General features: G+C 41.3%; 1 protein-coding gene across 4 annotated transcripts in view; it reads left to right on the top strand.

The window, feature by feature from the left end:
- Positions 1-20,992, top strand: part of LOC149186504 (IMP-specific 5'-nucleotidase 1-like) — a 355,273-nt gene that overhangs the window by 46,666 nt on the left and 287,615 nt on the right. The gene's annotated exons all lie outside the window — the stretch shown is intronic.

Genomic DNA, 20,992 nt, shown 5'->3' on the forward strand with positions numbered 1-20,992 from the left:
AGTCAAAGTTCCCATTGTGGACTCCTAGGATTAATATTGAGTTTATAGTCATTGTATATTCGAAGAGATCCTTCTTGGCCTTTCGAATAATGTAAAAAGGTTTTGTATAAAGTCAAATATGAATTATGTGTCCTCCACATCATGTTGGTCTAAGGAAGATCAAGTCAGCTTAAGGACCCCCATTCGACCCAGAAGAAGCTTATATATTGAAGGAGGTCGAAGTCATTTGAAGCACTCACTCTCAAGGAAGTTCGATATCTCAAGAAGAGTTGGAGAAGTGCGAAGTCAGTTGTTGGGAGGCCGAAAGAAGTGTGAGTTTGAGGGAATCTCTAGAGAAGAAGAAAATCGAGTTTTTGGTCTCTCTCTCTCTCTCTGTTTCGTGGTCTGGGTTGGGAGATTGAAGTCTCCTAAGATTTCACTGTTACCGGAAGCTGTTGCCTATTCAAAGTTGCTGGAAGGGGTCAAAGATCTTGGAGGCTGACATGGTGTGGAGGGAAAGTCTGGGCTTGGTCTAGGGTAAAGAGTCTCAAAGGATACTATTGAAAGGAAGCATTATCTTGACTAGGATTTCCCCTCGAGGGGTTTTTGCCTTGGCATGTGCCTATATCTTGTGTTTCTTGTTTTGTGATCTTCATATGTGTATAATTGCTTGATGAAAGATAAGATAATAAAGAAATAAAAGAAGGCAACACACTCACAAGTAATTATCAAAAAAGGAGAATCAAACCCTAATAATATCTTTGATTTTCCAACATGGTATCAAAGCTAAGGTCAAGAGAAGTTGAAGATCACTTTGTTGGCATAGATTCTCCCTCTATGGTGAACTACATACGATTGGGTTTCAACTCTGATGGAGCCTAGAAGATGGATCAAGAAGATCTTCTACTACTTATTCAACAAAGTCAAGAGTCAAGGATCCTTGGCTGCCCTTACATGTTCTCTTACTGATGATAATACATGGATCATTGATAGTGGAGCATCGAGACAAATGACAGGTGAAAGCAAACAACTTCACACACTATCAAAGGAATCATCCTCTCATGTAGTGGAATTGGGTGACAACAAAAGCTATGCTTTTAGAGGCCTAGGATCTACATCATTGAAGCTGGATAATGGATCGAAGTTGCATCTCAACAACATTCTCTATGTTCCAGGTTTGAAAAAGAATTTACTTTCTATTTCTTGGTTAGAAGATAAAGGGGAAAGGATTGCTTTTCTTGATGGAAAAATATTGGTTTGGGGAAAGAACTCTTGTATTGACAAAGCTGGGGTTTTTGGAGTTCGTGAAGGAAGTCTTTACCGGGTCCCATTGAACTATGACATCAAAGATATGATCATCTTCATTATAGGGTCATCCCTACTCTTAGTCGACTGGTTCATGGTATTCCTGGTATGAAGTTAGATCATGAAGGTGTGTGCAAGGGATGCTCTTTGGGGAAGCATACTAGAAAGCCATTTCATCATAGTGAATCTAGATCTAAAGAAATATTAGATCTTATCCATTCTGATGTATGAGGGCCCATGTTTGACAAAACTCTTGGAGGTCATCTCTACTATGTAACATTCATTGATGACCATTCGAGGAAGACATGGCTATATCTACTCAAAACTAAAGATGAAGTATTTGATAAGTTCAAGGAGTTTAGCGCTGAGGTGGAAACCCTAACCGAAAAGAAGATAAGGACTCTAAGGTCTGACAATGGTGGGGAATACACCTCTAAAGAGTTAATGGCATATTGTAAGGATGCAAGTATTAAGAGGGAGCTTATTGTTCCCTACTATCTCGAACAAAATGGATTGGCCGAAAGGAAGAGTAGGTCAATTGATGAAGGCATTCAAACTATGCTCCTTGATCAAGATCTACCAAAGTTCTTATGGGGTGAAGCAACAATGACTGTTGTGTACGTTCAAAATAGAAGTCCTCATAAGAGTCTTGATAATACTACACCCGAAGAAGTATTCACAGGGAAAAAGCTGAGTGTGTATCATCTCCGCATATTTGGAAGTCCAACATATGTCCATGTTTCGAAAGACAAGCGAAAGAAGTTGGACTCAACAAGCATCAAGGGAATATTCGTTGGGTATAGTCTTTCCTCAAAAGCATATAGAATTTACATAAAGGAAGGAAGACACATTGAAGTGAGCAAGGATGCCATATTTGATGAGAATCAAGCTTACAATAAATTAAAGGACATTCCTATTGATTTTGATGACGAAGAAGTTCTTGTATTTGAAGAAGATGAAGTTCATCATGAGAATCCTTCTAATGATGAAGAAGAAGGACCAAGTGAGCCTATTCAATCAGTGGTTATCCCAACCTGAAGGAAGAGGCCAAATTGGTTGAGAGCTACATTAGAAGACTCTGAAGGACATGAAGCTGCGAAAGCGTCCTCCAGGGAAAGTAAGAACTGAAAAGGTATTCTGATTATGCTGCATATATGACAAAATTGATTGAAGCCGAACCATCTACATTCCAAGAAGCTGAGCATGAAGAGGTTTGGAAGAAAGCTATGCAGGAAGAATATCAATCCATCATGAAGAATGGGGTTTGGGAAATCGTTCCTAGACCTAGTGACAAATCGGTTGTCACATCGAAGTGGATCTATAAGATCAAACATGTTGTTGATGGAAGTATAGACAAGTACAAAGCAAGGTTCGTTGCAAGGGGTTTCTCTCAAAAGGAAGGCATTGACTATGAAGAAACCTTTGCACCTACAACAAGGTACACTACCATTAGATTGTTGGTTTCATTGGCTGCTACAATGGGGTGGAATATCCATCAAATGGATGTTAAGACCACATTTCTAAATGGGACCATTGATGAGGAAGTGTACATTGAACAACCTGAAGGATTTGAAGTGAATAATAGGGACTCTCATGTTTACAGACTCAAGAAGGCCCTATATGGCTTGAAGCAAGCACCAAGGGCATGCTATGCAAGAATGGATGCATATCTTCTTAGAATTGGGTTCGTGAAGAGTACTCCTGATCCAAATCTATATATCGAAGTCATGAATAATGAGCCTGTCATTATTCTACTATGTTTGGATGATCTATTCATCATTGGTGTAGAACGAAGAATTCAAGAATGCAAGAAGATGTTGGCAGCTGAATTTGAGATGAAGGATCTAGGACTGATGCATTACTACCTAGGTCTAGAAGTATGGCAGAGACCTGGGGAGATATATTTGGGGCAAGGAAAGTACATCATCAAGTTATTGTAGAAATTTGGGATGATGGACTCCAAGCCGATGGTTACTCCTATGATCACCAATCTCAAGAAGCTGAGGAGCTCCAACTCTAGTCTCGTGAATCCTACCTCATATCGTCAGTTAGTGGGTTCCCTGATGTATTTGCTAAATACTAGGCCAGATATATGTTTTGTAGTGAACATTCTTAGTCAGTTTCAGTTGGACCCTCGTCATGATCACTGGATAGCTGCCAAACATATATTGAGGTATCTTCGTGGCACCATACATCACTGCCAAAAGTATGACAGTAAGGAAGTCAAGCTAATTGGTTTCACAGACTTTGATTGGGGTGGCAGTGAGACCGATGGAAGGAGCTCTATTGGAGGATGCTTTAGTCTGGGGGCTGCTATGATCTCATGGATGAGCAAGAAGCAAGTTCCCATTGCATTGAGTAGTGTCGAGGCAGAATATGTGGCTGCATGTGAAGTAGGAAAAGAGGCTCTTTGGTTAAGGAAGCTTCTGAGATATTTGTTCGAGAAGTCTCTGGTCCTACTGTGATTATTTGTAATAATCAAAGTTGTATCAAGATGTTTGGAGATCTCGTGTTTCATTCGAGGATGAAACATATCAATAACAAGTTCCACTTTATTAGGAACTTGGTGCAGGATAGGATCATGAAGTTAGAGTATGTTCTGACAGATGAATAGGTCACAAACATTTTGACAAAGGCTCTTCCTAATAAGAAATTCAACTATCTAAGGAACCTGTTGGGTTTGGTAGATATTGGTGATTGTATTGATGATAAGGAATTGGAAGAGATTTGTTGAGGCTTTGCGAGTGAAGCATTACCTGAGGAGACATCTGGCCGACACTCTGTGTTGATGTCTGGAATCCCGGAATTGAAAAGGTGGTGTTGTTTATTGAGCTCTGTTTTGGATACACACCTGTATTTTTGGGTTGGTGGTTAGCAAGTAAGCTTGATGGTACCTAGAGGGGTTGAAAGCTTGAGTCCACCTTAGTCCCACTTGGATAGATTGCCTTGGTCAGGAATCCCTCGCAGCTTTCTTTCTGTCTTGTTCAGCAATTGCTTCACGAGCTTTTTGCATAACCTCTGCACTAGAAACCATAGAAGGCATTACATCTGCATCATATGCAAAGAGTCTAGCCAGATGGTATTTCAATCGTGTAACCCCTCCTGACATCTTGGTCCCACACAAGTTGCATGATATATATGCCTGATTTGCCCCACCAACAGCCTCCCCATACTCCCAAAATGGGTCCAAGGCTTTTGGCATATTTGACATTTGTAGTGAACTAATTCAAATCTAGGGCACAAAGAAAACAAAAAATTAGCATTAAACCCCCCAACACAAAATGAAAAAATAATAAGTAATAACCACCTCATTCAAAAAAAATTACTACATTATTTACATTTTGCAATGTGAATGAAAAATGGCAATAAGAGGGTGCATAAGAAAGTTGAAAAAAAAAATGAAGCTTGCTGTCCAAATATGGAGAAAACCCTTGCATTGGTTCATGGGCATGAAAATCATAGCAAATGGAAAAAAACAAAGAAACAAAATGTTGGTAGGCAAAGAGGCAAGCAAGCATAACCCTAAATCTATGAAAAAATCATTAACATAGGGGTTTTTAAGAACATACCTGTTAATGGAAGAAATGAAGTTTGTCTCACTATTCTTCAATCTTTGATCCACAAAAAAATCTTAGTTGGTGGTGATAATCGTTGTTTGATCCTCAAACCCTCCTTGACAACCACCACAAAACTCTTCCCCTTCCTTCTCCAACACTCAGAAACAGAAATGAAGGAAAAAAAACCAATTTTTCCTTTTTCTAGCCGTGGCAAAACACGCCAGGCGATATTTTATATCGTCGCGCGATATTTTGTCGAAATATCGCCGATATTTCGGAAATATTGTGATATTTTCGGCTCCCGAAAATATCGCGATATTTTCTAGGCGATATTTCGGCTCGCCGAAAATATCGCGATATTTACGCTATTCGGCGATATTTTGCCAATATTATCTACACTGATATATATTGAAGGAGGTCAAAGTCATTTGAAGCACTCACTCTCAAGGAAGTTCGATATCTCAAGAAGAGCTGGAGAAGTACGAAGTCTATTGTTGGGAAGACGTAAGAAGTGCGAGTTTTGGGGAATCTCTAGAGAAGAAGAAAATCGAGTTTTTGGTCTCTCTCTCTCTCTCTGTTTCGTGGTCTGGGTTGGGAGATCATAGTCTCCTAAGATTTCGCTGTTACCAGAAGTTGCATGTTGCTAGAAGCCGCTGCCTAGTCGAAGTTGCTGGAAGGGGTCGAAGATCTTGGAGGTTGACATGGTGTGGAGGGAAAGTCTGGTATTGGTCTAGGGTAAAGAGTCTCAAAGGATGCTATTGAAAGGAAGAATTATCTTGATTGGGTTTTCCCCTCGAGGGGGGTTTTGCCCTAGCATGTGCCTATATCTTGTGTCTCTTGTTTTGTGATCTTCATATGTGTATAATTGCTTGATGAAAGATAAGATAATAAAGAAATAAAAGAAGCCAACACACTCACAAGTAATTATCAAGAAAGGAGAATCAAACCCTAATAATATCTTTGATTTTCCAACACATCGAAGTCAATGGTTGTAGGTCAAAGTAAGCATTCGTTAAGGCAATTCTCATTCACCCTCGCAACTTCCATGTCGTTAGCATATAGTAACCAACAACATGCTGATCTAAAATTTTCCTGCCATATATTTACCGCATATCCCACAATGGTCGGGTTTCAAAGACACATGGGGTATACCAGAATTCAATAGGAATCCAATTTCTACAACCAATCATGTAATAAATTTATAAGCTATATTGCAAAACGCCATATAACTCAACTTCATGACATGATGGAATTATTTGTCCTATCTGTTTTTCTGAATGGTGATTGGCTTAGATCATGTGAACCTAAGAGCATCTCCTCTTTCTCTATGTTACTTGTGTGTTTCTTACTGCATAAAGGATCTCAAACCATTGAAGAAGCATGTCAAACCTTGGACATAGTGTTTGAGAGAGCTTTGAGTGAGCACAAGGAAGAATTTATTGAATGTGGTTATATCCTTGAGGAAGGATATACTGATTCCTCTCTAGATCACAAGATCAAATTACTGATAAAGACCTTGATGAAGAAGAGGACTATGAGCTAGAAAGCGTGCCTTCTTAGGATGATGATGATGACCTGGATCTCGAAAGCCTCCAACTGCTGCAAGAAAAAGTGAATGAATATTAGAAATCTTGCCGAAAGTTGTTGGAAGGATGTAAAGCCAAAGATCTCGATTTTCATTTTTGTAAGCAAGGAGCAAAGCTCTATGAGATGGAACAAGAATATAAAAGGAATCCTACCAAAGCCCTTCTCCTTGAACTTTGTCGCTAGTATTTTTTGGTAGATACTTTGTGTGATATTGTTCAAGAAAAAGAGAAGGAAAAGGAACTTTCCTTGTCAGTCAATGAAGATCATTATGGGGAAATGTTGGATGTAGAAAATCATGAATCTCCAAATAGTCAAGATGATGAGGAATGTATGGATGATTTTTGGACTGCAGGCTGGTGGATTGAATTTGATCATCAAGAAGAAGAAAATATTTAGCCCCTTCCAGTAAATAATGTGGATCAATATGAATCTTCTTATGAAGTCAATCTGAATGATTGGAAATATTTCTTCTTTATGTTTCAAGATGATGCTAATCCTGCCAAAGAGGATGTTTCCATCATTGAGGATGATTCCAATAGCCCTAGTGTGGAAGGAATTAAGTAGTATTCTTCTTCCTACCATGCGACTGACAAAGGGTTCTTATTCATGTTTGAGTAATATTCCCCTTGTCGTGTTGTTGGCCCAAAAGTGGATGTTTGTGATGAGGTTCATTTTCCTAGTTTTAAGGAAGTGTCAGTTCCTCCTCTTAAAGGAGAGGAATTGTGGTTTTTCCCTGTGTATACTTATGGTGTCACGTCTTGTTCTTTTTTAGTACCATTCTAGATGTATCTGAGCCATCTATCTCCTCATGCCATGAGGATGATATGCCTGAGGTAGCTCTTCATCGAAGGTTCATGAGCTTGATTGTCGACATCTCCATCTTTTGGTTAGAAGAAATGATCCAATGGTGCAAACTGCAGTCCCCTTTTCCCTCCTTTCCATGATTCCTAGTACTTGGTCATTTTGTTTTTCCACATCCCGCCCTCATAATCTTGCATATGTTGGTTCTTATCCTTGCTTTCCAATTTACTGCACGGGTGATTATAGGGGCGAGTGTTTCTATATTGACTTCTTGATATGTTGGTTGCATTGACTATATGACTATACTTAGCATTTGCATACTGTAACCATGCATAGTAGAGTAGGATGCATTACATACTGATTTTTGCATTAGAATTTAATACTGTGTTATGTTCTCATGCTAAATTAGACTTGCATATAGATTAGATTTTATTTCATGTTTGCTTTTATTTGATGAAAATATGGGTGATCAAAGTATGCCTAGGACACATGTTGCCTTTTTTTGCTTGTCCCAGAGGATTGTTGCTGTTCTCATGACCTCCCATTCGAGTACATGGTTCGTACACTCTAGTGAGAGCTCATGTTCTAGTTGGAGCCAGATGTTTCCCACCACCAATGGGTGACCCCTATAGGAGGAAATTTTCTCCTAAATTTGTCTTCAGCTGACAGCCAGTAGCCCCTTGCCAACCACTTCATAGCTGTGATGTGTTGTTCTTCTTTGCCACTTGAGCCAACCATTGTGTACACTCATCTGTCATGATCGTATGTTTAAAGGTGGGCCATCCGATCCTAAAGGTATGATTTTTCATTATGTAATTGGGTGTTTTGCTTGTTTTTCTTAGGCACAGTTGGGGATGGATTATTGGATGACTTGGAAGAAAGAAGGGTTTCAACTATACTGTTGTTCCCTTACCTCAACTAGGGGGATAATCTTGTATCCTAGTCCCGTGGGATCTCCTTTATTGGCCACTAGCTTTAGGAATGACACTACATGGGAAACCCCAATTTTGGTTGTGTGTTCCTGCTTCCCGATACCATATATCTCACTCCCCTCCGCTTAGCACAAGCCCTTTTCCTATCTGGGTCCACATTTTTCCATTGGGTCCACAAGGTGTTAGCCTCCCCTACCCCTTGTCCACACCTTGGGTCAGACTTGGAAAGACGCCCCAGAGGTTGATGTAGCTAAAAAGAAAAATAAAAGCAAAATATGGTCACTTGTAACAGAAAATGTACCAAAAATTGCAACAGGAAGGTCGGGACAATAAAACTTAGCACGTGGGAAAAAGGCAAACATGAGCTCTACCCCCTATCATTATCGCCATCACCCTTGTTCCTAGGGCCCCTATGAATGCTCCTTGCATCATTAAGGAACCCATGAATGTCCCAACCCCTGGTGGGCGATGAACTGCCCCACCTTAAGGGGGTAATCACTGCTATATCTTACACATCATTTTCTCATCCCCTTGATCTCCGAGCAGTAAAATGAAGAAATATCAATAAAAGACAAAAGGAAAATGAAGGAGGGTGGAAAAACAAAGGCTGGGGTAAAACATGTACCACGATTGGTCCCTCATGCATTCATATACCTAAGGTGTGGGCTTTCCTCATCATAGCTACCCTTGTACCATGGCATGTGGCTTGGAACCTTCCCTTTGCCCCCACTCCATTCCATCATTATTTCACATGACACTTGCCATTTGAAGGGAGCACCTTGGGCCTGTCATTCCCTTAGAGGCTGAAACCATCTAATAAGGTCCTTCATTAACCTTTCCTTCCCAGGAACGTAACACTAGTACTTGTTCAAAACCCCAAATTTGGAAGGGAAACCCATTATGAAGTGTCCACTTCTACCCTTTATTAACAAGCCTATTTACTCAATTGCGCTAATGAATCATTGTATTGGAAGGTGAGGAGACGCTTTGGATCTTATATAGGATGGTAGGTGGGTCTTCACCTTGGACTTGGCCTCCTTACATGAGATACAAGCCCTCCAAAGGATCACAATAGCATTTGTAGGGTGAGTGTTGAGAGCCATGGGCCTCCATCCTTGTAGAGCATTGATTACCACACCATGGGCTTCTTTAGCATTGCCATTTGCTTGCTTGTGCCCCAGTTATTCAAAGATGATGATGCACTTGGACCACGTTGCTCCAATGGGCTACACATTGCACCCGACACTTGGCAGTTGATCCAGGGCCCAAAGGAGCTTTTTTCTTTTCTAGGGATACATGGGAAGTCATGTGTCATTTTCTAGCCGTCATTGATGGAGCATCGACTTGATCTTGAGCCACTTGGAGACCCATGAGACCCATTTGGAGCCCACAAAGCCGAAATGGGGGTTTGGAGATGTTTTGCAGCACATGGAGGGCAAGACCCTCTTCCTCATGATTTTTGAGGTCCTCTCACACATTTCTTGCACAAGAGGCCTCATTGTTGTTCCTCAATGCTTCCACGCATGCATTTTGTCAGCCTAGTGTGGGCTTGGACGAGAGATAAAATAATTTTAATGAGCTATCATAGTTGGCTTGTAATTGTGGGTGGGCTACTTAGCATATTAGGCACATGGAGGGGATTTGTCTTTCAACATTTGTACTCATAACACTTGCATAAATAGGTGAGACCTAACCTCACCTCAAATCATCATCACTTGGATTTTCAACCTAGAAAAAGAATTCAGACTTGGATGAATTTTGATGTTTGAATTATTTCGCTATCTTTTTGGAGCTTATAACTGGCATTGTTATGGATGGATATGTTCTTCACTATCTTGTAAGTGCTATTTGATGATAAGCATCTGAATTTTGTAATGTTTAATGCATGAAATATTATCTCATGGTCGTTTAATATGCCTTAGTTATTGAAATATTGTTCAAAGATTGTAACTATTGAGAAATATTGCATGTGTTACTCATAGATAGTGAATGAATGAATGTTACTAGGGGAATTAATGCATTTTATTCCTTGCAACTCCATTGACAAGTGTGTAAAGAAGTATAAATATCTAGAGCGTAGTGAAAGACTATACTTTAGGTCTCCTTGAAGAGCGAAGTGTCTATATTGAAATCTTCCATGACTCCTAATCTCCCAGTGGCCAGGCACTGGTCTTGAATCCTTGGTGATCACTTGCAACTCGAAAATATCCTTCTTTTCACCTCTATTTTTTGTCCCTTTAAGGATAGGGAGGCTCCCCTAGGGCTTGGTGTGAAATCCTTTGTAGGGAGGCATTTTGAATTTCGCTTGGACAAGATTCTTCCTAAGTGTCTTCTCTAGGGATCCTCAAGTTTTGGCAGAATTCCCACGGTGGATTCTTCGTAGATTTGATTCCCTAGCCATCACACTAAGAGGGAACCCTAGAAGCTAATCCTTTAACTTGAGGATTCTTTGAAGGCATTTTCTTTAGTACTTGTTGAAGTAAATCTTATATTGCCTTTTCTTGTCGACCTTGACCTTGGATGCACTCATGTCTCGTCATATATCTCAATCCTAGGTCTTGTGTAGCCATCTTTCAAAGGGGTTTTTCGTGGAAGGTCTTACAAGCTTCTCCCAAAGCTCACACTTTTGTTGAACCCTTCCATTGGATGATCTACTTTCACTCACTCCAAACTTATCAATGGGCGAGACCAACCTACCCCAAGCGTAGGGATCACACTCTATCCCAAAGTCCCTTACAATAGGTGAGATCAACATGAGGATCACACTCTACCTTATTGTCCCTGATCATCCATCTTAACCCTAAAGAGTCAGATGGTAGAACACATGCATCCACCAACTTGGGCGAGATCCAACTACTGCAAGGGGTAGGGATCACACTCTATCCCAAGTCCTTCAACCCATTGGCCAGATGGGAGAGGTGATCTGTAAACTGCCGTGGATATTCCACTAGACAGTTCGTCACAACAAATTTGGTAATATTATATTAAAAATTTGAGATTCTACACTATTATAATTTAATTTAATTTCTAGATCTGTAGATTTCACTGTAATTAGTGCATGCATGTAAAAGTAAATCAAGCAGAAAAGTAGAGAATGACAAAATAAGTTCACACACACACATAAGACACATGATATGCTCTTTGGGAAACCCTTTCGGGGGAAAATCTAGCTGGAAGGTGAGGCTGCTTCACTCTCTTTCTCTGCTTGGAAATATGGTTGTAGATACAAAGAAGTAATGTCTGTGGCCCGGGGGCTGCTACAGTGTACAAATTCTCTCTGTGTGCTCTACCTCCTATCTCTCCTGGCTATCTTTGCTTAGCTATGGAACAAAATGCTCTCGAAAGAATGGAATGTGTAGGAATTTGCAGGGTAAGTTCCTTAGATTGAACACCAAAGGACACAACTGGCAAACAGATCACAGATCGGTACACTAGTATTCTTGACGTGGTTAAAACCCTCAAAGAGGGAAACAGTCCACGGCCTGAGCCAATGTGACCACTTCAAGCAATTTATTAATGTAAAAGAAAGAAAATCTACATAAGCTTCTCTCATGAACCTTCCATGCTCTTTAAATAGAGATCATGGACCAATCGGGTGTTAAGCCACAGATAAAGTGTCGGTAATACCGAGGAGAGAATGAACTGTTGGATCACTTCATGTCTAGAACATATCGTCACCGTCGGATTGTAAGTCACAAAAGGTACATAGTAAAGAAACACACTTTACCTAACTATACACTAGACAAAGTTATACTTAACTATTTCCTATGTGTCGGAATATCCTAACAGAATGCCTCTTCCTTTTAGTGGCTCGGTTATAACACAACCCGATAGCCTACTAGTGGTTAAGTTTGACTCTATCAACTCTTAACTAGAGTTACAAAATAGACTCTTCTAGAGTATTTTACATCATAAACACATGGCTTGCCCTTTTTCCATGAATAATGGGGGTTGACACAGTATCCTCCCGAACTATAGGTGTGAAAACAGGAAGGTCAACTTTTGAGTGGCATAATTTTTGCATACAGACTTCGATTGATGCGATTCTTTCGCCATTGGAAAGGTCTCTGTGTGAATAGCATGGAAAGGTGCTAAACTAAAGCTGCAAAGTTTTACCCTAAAAAAACGTCGTTTGATGCCTCAAAATGCTCCCGGAAGCTTTTAGACCTTATTTTGCTAAATTGGGTCTCGCCGATAAAAATGGTTCCGTGAGTTGATTCCTCTACTTTTTCCCCTCCAAATGCATCGAGATGGATGACAAACAATATAATGATCCAATTCAGATCACACCTCCCCATTTTGGGAGGCTTTTGGTCCCCAAAAGCTTTTATTGAATGAGGTGAGGAAATTTTTCCTCCACCTTTTCTCTGGTGTACCATTTAACTTTGCCTGGAAGTTGTCCCTTCAACCCAATCTGCCAAAGGTCATGCTGCCCTTGTCTTGTAGTTCTGGACCTCTTCTACAAAATTGTGTCTTTTGTCAACTTTGCCTGAGCATCTGGTGCCAAATCCTCCACAGAAGGTAGGACTTGTTCCTCTTCCTGATCTAGTATGGAAAGCTCATTGAGTTTCAAATTCTCTACATTCACAACTGAGTAAATGCGTATATATGGTGGTAAACTGAGTCGATAGGCATTATCACCCACCTTTTCCAATATCTTAAAGGGACCATACCTTAGAGCCTTGATTTTCTTACCAGGCCCCTACAACCTCTCCTTGTTCAACTGTAGCCATACTCTATCTCCCACCTTGAATGATTTCTTTGTTCTGTGCTGATCATGTCTAGCCTTATACTTCTCCTATGACTTTTGCAATGTTTCTTGTACCTGTAGATGGATATATCTGATCTTCTCTATAAAACTTTCAGCCCTCAAAGTATCTCCTGTAAGATCTTCCCTCACTCCTCCTTGCTGCCCATATGCAATATCCAAAGGTGAAGGTGGAAAATATCCAAAAAAAGTCTCAAATGGGGACTTTCTTGTAGAAGTGTGGACTGTTCTGTTATAAGAATGTTGTATATATACCAGATTTTCATCCCAGGTCTTCAGATGCTTCTGGTTGTATCCCCTCAGAAGCTGCACCAAAGTCCTGTTGACTACTTTTGTCTGCCCATCTGTTTGTGGATGGAATGTTGTAGATCTCTTCAACTTTTTGTCCATCTTCTCCCACAATGTAGTCCAGAATGCACTGAGAAATCTTGTATCCTTATTTGAAATGATGCTCCTTGGTATCCCAAAGTGCACCCAGACATGTCCAAAGAACAAGTTTGCTGCTTCTTGTCCACTGATGGTCTTTTTATAGGGCATCAGAACACACATCTTTCTGAACCTGTCAACTAACACGAACAGATGGTCATGTTCCTTCCTGGTTGACGGTAAACCTCCCGCAAAGTCCATGGAAATGCTTTCCCAAGAACGAGTAGGTATAGGCAAGGGATGATACAGACCCTGTTTCCTATTGCTAGGCTTGCTGGTACAACAAAGCATGCATCCTTTTATGAACCTAGCTACCTGCTCTTGCATCTTGGGCCAATACACATACCTTTGCAAGTTAGCCATAGTCTTCCCTACACCAAAGTGCCCTGCAACCTTGGAGGTGTGAGCCTCTCTAATTAGTTGCAAATGCTCACCTTTAGGAACACATAGCTTATCCAGCCTATAGAGTAACCCATCCTGGAGATGGTAGTCAACGGTGCTGTTGCCATCGTGCACATGACTCTGACTCTGCAACTGCTGATACACCTCCTTGAAGTCCTCATCTTCTGAATATGCCTCTATGTATGCATCATGGGTGAATGGCTCCATGTGCATAAGATTCCCCAAAGCTATAATCTTTGATGTGGGTGGCCTTGAAAGCATATTGGCCAACTTGTTTGTGCTGTCCTTCTTATACTTGATCACCAAATGAAACTGTTGTAAAAACCCCATCCACTTGTAATGCCTGGTCTATTGTAGCTTACTCTGGGCCTGCAAGTACTGTAACGACTGGTGATCTGTGTGGATTATTGTCTTATTTCCCATCAGATAGTGCTTCCACTTCACAACTTGCACCATGGCATAGAGATCCTTATCGTAGGTAGGGTAGTTAAGAACTGCCCCATGAAATACTTCAAAATGGTAGCAAACAGGCCTTCCTCCTTGCATCAAGACCACTCCCATAACATACCCATTCGCATCTGTCTCCACTTCAAAGGGCCGGTGCAAGTTTGGTAATGCCAAAATTGGTGCTTCATTGATCTTCTTTAACTCGTCGAAAGCCTTTTGCTGACCTTTTCCCCATTGGAAACTCTTGCCACTTATTGCTATGGCGTGGAGGGGTGCTGCTACCGCTGAAAAATGAGGATATGAATTTCCTCAGGTACTGTGCTGCCCCAATGAAACTCCTAACCTCAGTAACATTAGTAGGCACCGATCATTTCATGATGGCCTCCATCTTGGAAGGATCTATCTTCAATTCTCCTCCACCAATCACATATCCCAAATACACCGAGGACTGCTGCGTAAACTCACACTTCTTGAGATTTTCTAGCAGCTTGTGCTTCTTCAATGTCTGTAGCACCTGCGTCAAACGTGAAATATGCTCCTCCCAGGTAGCACTATATATCAGTATATCATCCAAATAGACAATAACAAATGAATCTATAAAAGGGCACAATACATCATTCATTAATCTCATAAATGTAGCTAGTGCATTACATAGGCCAAATGGCATAACTAACCACTCATACAAACCTTGCTTGGTTTTGAAGGCAGTTTTCCATGTATCTTCTTCTTTGACTCGAACTTGGTGATATCCAGATTCCAAGATTCAAGTCCAACTTGGTGAAATACTTTGCTTGCTGCAATTGATCTAGCAGATCGTCTATCTTGGGTAGGGGGTATCTGTTCTATTGAAGTTTCTAATTTTCCTTAGTTAGAAACCCTTCATGCACTTTTTTTGATTTATCCCTACCTACTTGTTATCTTTCTTTAACAAGTTATTTACAAAGTAAATACTGAAAACAAACACCAGTGCATGCTCAACATATTACAGATTAGCAACTAAAAGAAACAAGAATAAACACACCACATGACACCATTATTTTTGGACCAATGTCCCCGGAAAAACCCAATGCGGGAAAACTAGTGCAACTATTAGAAGGTTTTCTTATTAAGCAATATCAGAGTACAATCTAGGTGCCGAAACTGGCCTACCCAAAAAAGAATTTCCTTAGCAGCTATACCTCACAGTTTGAGAGAAATCTCCTGGCTGAAACCCCGGAAAATCCTTTTGGCAGTTCCTCAGCACAAAACTGCTCTGCAACCACAGCCTCTGCCCAATCTGGACTGCGCCAGCCTCTCCTAGCCCAGCGCTGGCCCTGCGTCAGCCTTCCTTGTCCTGCGTCAACTCCAGGAGGCCCTGCATCAGCTCTGGGAGCCTCTGCATTAGTGACGCTGGCCCCTTTGGTGCTTTGTGTAGCACTTGGCTGCCTTTGCGTGGCCCTGCGTGAGCCCTTGCTGGCTTTGCGTCACCCTCCTTGGCTATCGAGCTGCCCTCCCAACACAATCTCTGCCTTCTCTGTTCCTCTGTACTCAATGCCCCTCAGCTGCTCTCCCGATCACTGATTCTATCACTCTTAGCAAACCCCGCTCTAGAGAATAGAATGACTGATCATCTGGTGTGGTCTCTAAGTGACCCTCAAGCCTCCTCTTATACTTTTCCTGTTGACGATTCAACGACCGAAATTAAGTCCCTAATCAATGACTAAGATTAGATCTGGCTTGCTCCATGTCTTTTGGACCACTCTAACACAAATTCATATTAATACACATTAATATTTTATTTTCCCTAAGTTTAAACTTAGGGACGCCATTAAAAATATTAATTATTTTAATATCTCCTGATCTGTTTAGAATTTGCCCAAACCCTTTTTGGGTATTGGAGATCTCATGTGCCCCAACCTCTCCACCAAATTTCGTGGCTAGAGCACATTCGATGCTACCCCAAATCAACATGTTCTTGAGCGTGGTTTTATTCAACACCCTGTAATCTATACACATCCGACAAGTCCCATCCTTCTTTGGCACAATGATGATGGGTGACCCACATGGTGATGTACTCGGTCGAATGACACTCTGTTCAAGCAGTTGCTGCAATTGTTTCTTCAACTCGCTTCTATAACAGACTGCTTGTACAACCCAATATTTGGCAATGGGGAGTCTGGAAGTAGCTGGATCTCGTGCTCCACTTCTCTCTTAGGGGGTACCCCTTTAGGTTCTCGCAACACGTCTTTGTATCCCTATTACAACTCCTCCAATTATTGTTTTTGTTTCTTAGTACACCCCTCTAGGGATTCCTTGCCTCTTACTGGCTCCTCTACAGACTAACTTTCTCTTAAAAACAATAAAACATACTTCTTGCTGGAACTGATCAATTTCTTGGCTTCGTTGGCACTTATCAGTGAAATTTTCGACTTGCCTTTGTGCGCGTTGATGATGAACGATTTTCCATCCTTGATGAGCCGGTATTGGTTAGCTCTACTCATGAATATTGCATCACGCATTTACATGTATGGACTCCCTAACATGATTCCACATACATCAAGGGAAACCACATCCATATCTACTTAATCAATAAAATCAACACTGATAGCAAATCTAATTCTGCACTGTTTTGGTACCTTCAACTCTGCATTCTTATGTACCCATCCCAGTGGATATGGGTTTGGATGATCACGAACTTCTAGCCCCAACTTCTTGACCAGATCTGCTGCAATGAGATTCGCCTGTGATCTTGAGTCAAATAGAGCATCAATCTTTGTCTTCTTGACCTATACATGGAAGAGTTTGGTCATTTCTTTCTCTTCATGTTGTTGAAGGCGACTTAGATTCACCTCCTTCTGCACTGATGTACAAACGATCTTCTCATCCACGTCTGAGCTAGTTTCAACTTGTTTGCTCAAATCAGTGGCCATGAGATTCTTCTTCTTATTATCTTTCTAGTTGTTCTTCGGGTTTAGCTCTGGATGTAACTTCCAACACTTCTCCTTTGTATGGCCATCAATGTCGCAGTGGTTGCTAGGATCTTTGCATTGATGTGCTGTGGCTGCCGTCTTTTTATCTTTTCCCCCTTTTTGCAATAGCCATTTTTCTGAACTCTGTGGTGTACTCCTGCATGCTTTGGCCCAACTTTTGCCTGAAGTAATGCAACTGGATCCACTGGTCCTGCACATATCCAATGGGATAAAACTATGACTTAATGAGGGTTTTGAAATCCTCCCACTTACTCACTAGAGGTTCACCCTCCAACCTTAGGGTTTCTGTGTGGCTCTCCCACCAAGTCAGTGCATGGCCCTCCAATTTCAGCTATGCGAATGAGATCTTCTGCCCTTCCTCGATCCGATGGACACTGAAATAAACTTCCAGTCGCTGCAACCAGTGGTTCAACTTCAGAGCGTTGATCTCGCTGTGGCACGACTTGATTTATCGACTTTTGCTTCCACTTTAAACAGGGATTGATTCACGACACTTGAACTGGTTTGATCTTTTCCGGGTTCTTTCTTCCGCTGGTTCTCTGTGTCTTCTCGATCTCCTGATCCCCCTTTTGATTTGTCCTCTACATTCGAACCCCCATCTTCTCTAAATATCCTGAGCTTATTGCTTAGGGCCGCCATGAGGAGGTTTACATTTCGGTTTATATCTGCGACTTGTTGTCCGAGCTGCGAAAACCTCACTTTTGCAGGATCACGAGGTTCGTTTACAAATTCGTCGCCCATGATTAGGGTTTTATGATTTTTGGCCCCATTGATCTAGATCTCTGCAATCTCCACAAAATACCCAAAGAAACCCGCTCTGATACCAAATGATTCGTAAACTGCTGTGGATATTCCACTGGACAGTTCGTCACAATAGATCTAATAATATTATCTTAAAAATATGAGATTCTACACTATTATAGTTTTATTTAATTTCTGGATCTGTAGATTTTACTGTAATTAGTGCATGCATGTAAAAGTAAATCAAGCAGAAAAGTAGAGAACGACAAAATAAGCTCACACACACATAAGACACAAGATATGCTCTCTGGGAAACCCTTTCGGGAGAAAACCCAAGTAGACAGTGAGGCTGCTTCGCTCTCTTTCTCTGTCTGGAAATATGGCTGCAGATACAAAGAAGTAATGTCTGTGGCCCGTGGGCTTCTACAGTGCACAGATCCTCTTTGTGTGCTCTACCTCCAATCTCTCCTGGCTATCTTTGCTCAGCTATGGAACAAAATGCTCTCGAAAGAATGGAATGCCTCTTCCTTTTAGTGGCCTGGTTATGACATAGCTCGATAGCCTACTAGTGGTTAAATTTGACTACATCGATTCTTACCTAGAGTTATAAAATAGACTATTCTAGAGTCTTTTACATCATAAACACGTGGCTAGCCCCTTTTCCATGAACAATGGGGGCTGACGCGACATTCTCCCGAACTATAGGTGTGAAAATAGGAAGGTCAACTTCTAAGTGGCATAACTTCTGCATACGGACTCCGATTGACGGGCTTGTTGCGCCGTTGAAAAGGTATCTATGTGCAGAATAGCATGAAAAGGTGCAGAGCTAAAGTGACAAAGTTTTACCCCAAAACTTTCATTTGATGCCTTAAAACGCTCCCAAAAGGTTTCGGACCCCGTTTCACCAAACTGAGTCCTGCCAGTAAAAACGGTCTTGTGAGCTGATTGTGAAAATTCCTAGATCTAACAATCTCAGGAATCCTACTGCAACCAATTGAATCTACTTCACTTAGATTGCAAACTACATTACAAGCTTATTTCAGATTTCTTCTTGAAACATTGAAGTAAATTACTGAAGCAACCTACACTAATTAAATATGATTCTTAAACATAGAAATTGACCAAGGAAAATAGAAACACATAAGACATTGTTATTTTTGGACAATAGTCCCCGGAAAAACCCAATGCGGGAAAATGGGTGCAACAACTCTGAGGGTTTATTATTATTAAGCAGTAGCAAATTTTGAATACATCACTGAATACCTCACATGGTTATTCAGTTACAAAGAGAAATACTGGCAGAAGAGTTTTACCTCACACAATCATTGAGAAAAGTCCCGGCTGTTTCAGTTGTCGGATGAGATGCCCCTGGCAGGCCTTATGCTAGCTTTGCGCTGCCTCTACGCTGTCCCAGCATCAACCCTCTCAGGCACAACGTCACTCAACTGGGGAATCTATCAGTAGCCCAGAGTCATTGCTCTCAGCCTCACGGTCTCACACCCCGGCTTCTGGTTGCTGAAACTGACCCTCTGCTCTAATTTTCGACTTTCTCTTTCTCCCTCTGCGCAGCTTCTGCGTCAAGGCTACTGGATCACTCTCTGCCTCTCCCTGCTGATGTATCTCCAACTGAGAATCTCTCTCTCCGGAAGCTGCTATCCCTGCCCCTCAACTACAAGAGATCTTTTCAATCGATTTTTCCTCCTGAGAACTTCACTTCAGAAAATCGATTTCCTCAATCTCTTTGTGTGTTTTCCAAATGACCCTCAAACCCCTTCTTATATCTTCTTGTTGGACAACCAACAACCTAGATTAAATCATAATCAAAGGCCTAGATCGTTTTGGCTTGATCCGTATCTTTTTCTAGAAGTTTCACCCCTCATTAGATTAATACCCATTAATATCTTAATTTTCCTAAGTTTAGACTTAGGAACCCCATTAAAAATATTAATTATTTTAATAAAATCACTTATGGGTCGAATTTCCGAAAACGATTTCCGGGTTCTTTGGAATGCATGTGCCCAAGCCTCCCTGCAAAATTTGAGGCCTAGAGCACATACGATGCTACCCCAAATCAACACTCCCTCTTAGCGAGGAATGTGCTCTAGCAATACACTGCTATTGCATACTGCGCTGACTCTGAAGCATTGTTCTCTGCGCTGCTGATGTCTGACATACTGTCCACCAACTACTGTGATGCTACTGCTACTGTACCGCTGCCTTTGACACTGTTGATTTGGGGTAGCATCAGATGTGCTCTAGCCACGAAAATTGGTGGAGAGGCTAAGGCACATGAGATCTCCAATACCCAGAAAGGGTTTGGGCAGATTTTAAACAGTTTGGGAGATATTCAAATAATTAATATTTTTAATGGAGTCCCTAAGTCTAAACTTAGGGAAAATAAAATATTAATGTGAATTAATATAAAACTGTGTTAGAATGGTCCAAAAGTCATGGATCAAGCCGGATCTAATCTTAGCTGTTGATTTGTCGACGAGAAAAATATAAGAGGAGGCTTGAGGGTCACTTGGAGAAAACACTGAGGGAGACTAGTCAGTTCAATTTCTGGAGCGGCGTTAGCTGAGGAATTGGAACTAGTGGTCTGGTGAGCAGTCAGGAGGCAGCGAGTACGGAACAAAGAGACGGGATTAGCCACTGGAGACCAGCGTTGAGGTAGGAAACGCAGACGCAGGGCATTTCAGGTAGACAAAGAGGCAGCAGGAGTCTGCGCAGTCACTAGCTGGGCCTGCATGGGTGACGCAGAGAGGGCCAGGGCTGACGTAGTCAAGCAGGGGCTGACGCAGAGTGCCTGGGAGCCACGCAGAGGCTAGCCAAGCTGACGCTGGGATTGGGAGGGGTGTTGGAGAATTATTCTCTTTGTGGGTAAGCCAGTTTGGCACCTTTTTGTACTGAAGAATTGCTGAATAATAAAATCCTCCCTTGCTGCACTGGTTTTCCTACATTGGGTTTTTCCGGGGATTGTTGTCCAAAATAACTCTGTCAATGTGTTGATTCTTGTGCATGTATTTGTTTCTGTATTACATTGTGATATTTGTAGCAAAATTTATTTTAATGTTTATT

This window comes from Pinus tabuliformis, chromosome 3_1 (genome assembly GCF_031772625.1).
Source record: "Pinus tabuliformis cultivar Carrire ecotype Pingquan chromosome 3_1, CPIR1, whole genome shotgun sequence".
Lineage (NCBI taxonomy): Eukaryota > Viridiplantae > Streptophyta > Pinopsida > Pinales > Pinaceae > Pinus > Pinus tabuliformis.